General features: G+C 40.8%; 1 protein-coding gene across 2 annotated transcripts in view; it reads left to right on the top strand.

The window, feature by feature from the left end:
- The first annotated feature begins 211 nt into the window (after nucleotides 1–211).
- LOC146855779 (uncharacterized) overlaps nucleotides 212–6,000 on the top strand; it is a 23,440-nt gene continuing 17,651 nt past the window's right edge. Inside the window, exons 1-2 of one of the 2 annotated variants that reach the window (XM_085653687.1) lie at nucleotides 212–249; nucleotides 4,964–5,018. The gene's annotated coding sequence lies outside the window, so the exon portion shown is untranslated. Of the gene's footprint in view, nucleotides 875–4,963; nucleotides 5,019–6,000 lie in introns of both variants that reach the window. The other variant, XM_085653686.1, reaches the window with a different exon arrangement.

Below are 6,000 nucleotides of genomic sequence, written 5' to 3'. Positions count from 1 at the left end.
TTCCCTGTTGCAAGGTTCAAGGTCATGGGAAGAGCTTTTTAAAGTATAGGAGTGGCTCATGACATATTTCATCTGCTCAAGTTGGGTTCCGCCCTAGAATTTGAACAACAGAATAATGTTTACTATAATCATAATTTGCAATGCATGTACAGGCAAAAAAGGGTTCCCTATAATTAGCCTACAGAGACCTTAAAAAGGCCTTTGGTGCAGTGGATTGCAAGACGCTGCAGAATGCTTGGGCTCTGGAAGGTACGAACCGCGCTACAATCAGGGCTATGGAGAGAATGCTGGAAGAGTTTGCTTTTGGACTGCGAGAAACTTCATGCGATTTGTTTGGTACTAGAAGATATCTGACAAGGAATTCTGCTTGTTCCACTTGTTCATTTATTAAGGAGCTTGGTTCCTTATTATTGGAAATGGCAATCAATGTCACTAATGGCTATACTTGGTGTCAGTTTGCTGTTTGACAACGCTGCGCTCTACAGAATTCACCTGGGCCAGAGGAACCTGTTTAGACGTTTCTACTCTCTGCAAATAGGAACTCCTTGCCGAAGATGCAAATCTTATACCCGAAGATGCAAATCTTATACCTGAAGATGCAAATCTTATATTTTAGCATTGGCTACTTTTGCAACATTGTGGAAGCGTGCTCTGCAGATTAATCGCTATTCAATTGATTGAAACCAGGATTCTTGTTTGCATTTGTTCCTTTATTAAAAGCGTGTGAAGACAGGAAAATCCCAGCTTGTAGAATATGGTATTGGGATGTGCCAGCAACTCTGTCCCTAGCGGGATCTACCAACGTCTCAGCCACCTGATTTTCTGTTGCCCAATGGACTAGAAGGGCTTGGAAGCAACGTAGGAAGATCTTCAAGTGAGAGCACCTGTAAATAGTGTCTTACCTACTGCATTAATTTTACTACTGCACATTGGAATATCTAGTATGTTTTGAAGCTATGAGCAATCTAGCATTAAGGTTGATTTTTAAATGATTTTCTATGTACCGTCCTAATTTACCAGTAATTGTCCTGGGAGGCTAATGCCTTGGGTTAATGTGCACAATACGCCATGGTAAGGGTGTGTATTAGACGTGAAATAGTTAGAAAACAGGGTCCAGGGGATGGGGAAAGGGCAATAGATGGAGGTCTAAGAGACAGGAATAAAAAGACAGTAATAAAGAGATATAAGACCACATAAATAGATAAAAGCCTAAAAAAAAAAAGAGAACAGAGATGGAACTGAGGAAGGAAAGAGGGTAAAGGAGGAAGAACAATACAACTCGTCTAGTAAAAAGAGAGTTAAATTAGGGGCAGAGATAGAAAGAAATATGACAGTGAATAGAAAGTACCCGCTAGAGAGAAAGAATGCACGTGGCAGGGGAAGAAAGATAATAAGAGGCAGAAAATGAGGAAGATAAGCAAGGAAGGGAGGTAGAGAGGGGATGGAGTAGGAGAAGAGAGGGATGGGGAAGTGAGCAGAGAATGATAGAAAATAAAATGAGAGAGGTTAAAAGGTATAGAAAAGAGGGAAAGGACAGATGTTAAGAGAAAGGGTGAGAGAGAGCTAGCGATAACATAGGGGGCATCTTAAGTGAGAAAAGGAGGGAATTGAATAGAAAACAGAGATTCAGGTGGAGACGGAGAAGGGAAGTCAACGAATTGAAGGATAGATCGGTAGATAGATGGTGAGAAACAAAACAATAAGATAGAAAGAGAGACGGAGAGAAGGGAAGGTTTCAAACATCAAACATTCATAGAATCAGATGACTGTAAGGAAATAGAGCAAGTAAAGGGGAGCATGAAACAAGCTTGAAATTTTAATGTGCAATGAAGACTCAAATATTGGCAGACGCCACGCAGAAATGTTTGTCAGAGTTTATGAATAAACCATGCCCATATGTGTGAGTGCCACCCTGTGCCCTTGAGCTGTTCTCTGAGCAGTGTGATGCGTTCACGTGGTTACTGCCAAGTTTTGTTCATGTTGGTGCAGGCAACTTAATAATGTGTTTTCAGGATTCAACACAGTTGTACTTTTGCTCTTCACGACGATTTTCTTTGTAGTGGCGATAATTGGCATGAATGTGTTTCTTAGCAAATTGGTAAAAGTGAACCTTTCCATCGAGAGCTGAAGCCACTTTCTGTTTGTTGCTTGCATATTCTAAGTATCCCATCTCTAGAGCAGGGGGCCACGACTACATGTCACTTTGTCGCAAAAGGAGAGACATGTTGTGGGGTCTGTAGGACAGTCTCACCTATGGCAGATCCAGGTCACAGTGGTTAATAAGCAAAAATATGAAACAATCCTAAACATGTGTGTATGAACACATCCACTCAGTAGACTTCTGCGCGCTGTGGTAGGATAGCGTTTACGAATAGGTAAAAGACTCAAGGTTTCATTCACCTGTAGCACAAGAGCAGAGTCCAATTGATCGATCAGCTAGTACAGATCGGTGCATCTAACAGGCGCGTAGAGCCGTGGAAAGGCTACTCATATTCATATTGAGCGCCGCATAAGACTGAGTCTTGAAAGCCCTTACCAGACTTCCAGAGGAACTAGCCCAGTGAGAAGAACCCTCACTTCCCTCCAGGCTGCTCTCCCCATGCAGATGATGTACAATTTGGAGTACTCTGTCAAATTCAGTAGAATGAAGCTTTAACAGCTTGGGATGAAGACATCCGCTGTTACTCAATACTCTCTTTCACTGAAAGCGGTTTTCTGTATCTGTTATGATGGGTATCCTACCACCATGTGACCCGGTCTCTCTCTGGCAAGATTGCTTCTCACTTTTCTCACATTATTGGCAAATAAAGTGTCTTCTAAACAAGCAGATAGCTTCCAAGCACCACATTAACTGCTTGTTGAGACATTTGACTATTGTTGAGAGCTACATATGAGCAGCAGTCCCTCATGCCCCTGCTTTATTAGCTTGTTGTTTCAGGTATTTAGCATCTTGGGCTTACCTAATGACATTTGGTCTTGACAAGTGTAACAAAGACGATAGAAGCACTCAGTCCTGTAGGCCAAAAGCTTATGAGATCTTCACTTACTTCTGGGGTGGTTCCTTGTGACTTGAAGAAGGCGAAGGTGACTTCACTTTTCAAAAATGTCCATAACCTCATCTCAACCCAAGCGTATGCTGTCCGGCTGACAAATTTGCATTAGAATGAATCATCTTTTTGCTCTCATTCAAGCTCAGGGTTAGATCAGGTAAAGGTCCGGAATCCATTTTGAGTAACCTAACAAATGAACTGTGGCATCTGACTGACAACTATGGCCCTGACCCATGAGTCGCATTGGTCTTTTGTGGTGTTCAACAGCGTTCATCGTGCCATCCTACCCTGCCACCAGTGGCAAATGTACATTAAAGATATGGTTCAGATTGTTCATTTCACAATGTTTAGCTCTTCTGCTCTATTCCTTATGGTCCCTCCCTTCCACATGCAGTGCTCTCTAATGATCGCTTCACTCTATATTGCCAACATCTTGCTTCTCTTGTTTCCTCTGGGGTTTGCAGCTCTTTGCATACACTGATAACACCCAGATCTTCCTTAAGGTTGATTGAAAGAATCTAATATTTGTGACAAGCAGCATGATTGTCTCTCTGATAAACACAACTGAAATCTTTTGATGCTTAATTGAAGCAAAACAGAGGTTATGATTTATAGTGGCAACAGACAGCTCTGGTCCTCAGACCTGGGATATGTGGGCCTTATCCTGACTTTTACTTCATTTAAAAATCTGGGTACTCAAGAAAGATTTTTCTCTAGATACCCAAAATGCGGAATGCTTTAAAAGCTTGCCAATCTCAACTGAGTCTGGGTGAAGGGGAAGCATTGCTGGCCTGCAACAATGCCCTTTATTTTTGCTTCTTATATTTTCATATTTCACACTGTAAAGTGCCAACCGAATAATAAGTCAGTTCTGCTACGTGTCAGGAGGCATGTCAGGAGACATGGCTTACCGCTCAATGGTAGTGCAGCACTTCAAACCCACTCACACAGGGTTCATTTTAGATATGGGGAGGTTGGCAGTGTTTACAGAGTATTGGCACTGTTTCTTGTGAGCCTTTCCATGTGTGGAGAACATGTTTTGCAATGGTGCCCTGATGATGAACTATATTTTCCATCAATCCTTAAACCTTTATATTGTTTTTCGATGACAGAAGCCATCTTGGATCACTGGGCATAATTTTCCTTGTGTGCCATGTTTTTCATGGTGTACTTGCTGTGCAGTTGTGCTACAATGTTGCTGAATTCAGGACCTTGCTACTTGTATTCTGAATTTTCATTTTGCAAAGAACAGGGATGACCCTCTGATGATGAACCACATTTTCCATACGTCCTTGAACTCTTACATTGCTTGGCTATGGCAGCAGCCATCTTTGTTCATTCGGTATAACTTTCCTTGTTTCTCATGCTTTCCATACTGTTTTTGATATGCAGCTGTGCTACAGTGTTGATGCAGCTAGGACCTTGCTACTTGAATTCTGGATTTTGTTTTGCAAAGAACAGCTGTGTCCTTTAGAGTGTGTTGGAGGACAGTTTGTGAATACAGAGAAGTACCATGAAAACTGAATATTGTTATGAAACAATCTTTTAACTATTTTTTGAAAATTTGACTTTAAGCAGTGTTAAAGACTTTACAAGCTGTAACATTTAAGCTTTTGGTTTGATTTTGTATAGGAACATACAGCATTGTCTTGTCAAAATAATGGTTAGACATGATATGTTGATGTGGTTTGGCTTAAGGTACAAGTTCTTAACAGGTTTTGTATGCACTGCTAGCATTCTGAACCACAGAACATTAATGCCTGTTCATTGGTACAACCATCAAGTAGAAACCAAGCATATCTTCATAAGAGAGTATTTAGTTATGAAGCTTGAAGTAGCTATCTTACCAAGTGGGGAGAAGTGGTGATGAATGTATATAAAGGTACTTACCTCTGGTACTGCTTTCGTTTCAGGAATAGAAGCTTGAAACCTGAATCAGGGAGATTGCTGCATGGGGATACAGATAAGGTATTTCCTTTTCACTGATGGGGATGGATGCAGACCTTTCATGGCAGGCTACTAAGATAAGTCCTATTGCTTATAGATACCCAATTTGACCTGAAAATGTCTGGGCCCTGTACGGTGAATTCAGAATGGTGGTATCTGGTACCTCTGTTTTCTCTCATATCTAAGTTCCCCATTTCTTGTTGCTAATACTGACTCTCATTTTCTCATTGTATGTGGCCGTTTGTTGAAGCAGTGAGAGATGGCTCACTCCTATTGGATACAAAGTACACAACTAGTTCTTTCTAGCAGATTACCTAGCCCACAGGTTCTGACACTACACTGATCCAAACATTAGGTCAGTTTAATGAGATCTGAGAATAAGGCTCTGCAATCCGAACTAACTCAATGAAACAAGAGATAGGCAGTGTGCTAAAATCAGAGAATCAAGACACCAGTTAAGTGTCTTTGCCCACAGATTCCAAGAATACTGATTCCTGGGTGTTACCATCTTCCTTAAAAGACATCAAGTTGTTTGAACATCCCTGCTCTTTGTTGACTCTAATCATACCCCTAGCACCTCCGGAAAGGTTTTCTGGAGACCTAAAAAGAGCTGCATTTTTTCCTAATCAGTGTGTTACACTTCTAGTTTAACCTATGGCCTTTTCCAATGATCAAACTAAAGTAACCTTATTTTTCTCCCATATAATTGGGAATGCTGCAAATTGGTAAATTCCATTTGTAGACAGAATTGATCCCTTGCTATGATATATTCTGCCTCTGATCAGATGCAGAAATTGTTTTATAAGAAGTCACACCATCCTTCATTAGATAATAAGTTATTAATCTTGAAACAGGGCTATCAAGGTGTGTAAAGTTCTATTACTGCATTCAGTAGGTTGGTGGTTGTTGTGGAGTAAGGAAAAAGAATATCCTTATTGTATCAAGAACTGTTAAACCATTTGAAGGATGTCTTAGCAGAAATGGTAAATTTCCCTACAAAGTG

This window comes from Triturus cristatus, chromosome 4_1 (assembly GCF_964204655.1).
Source record: "Triturus cristatus chromosome 4_1, aTriCri1.1, whole genome shotgun sequence".
NCBI classification, from domain to species: domain Eukaryota; kingdom Metazoa; phylum Chordata; class Amphibia; order Caudata; family Salamandridae; genus Triturus; species Triturus cristatus.
Note: the sequence above shows the minus strand (reverse complement) of the source record. Positions and strands in the feature narration are given on the sequence as shown.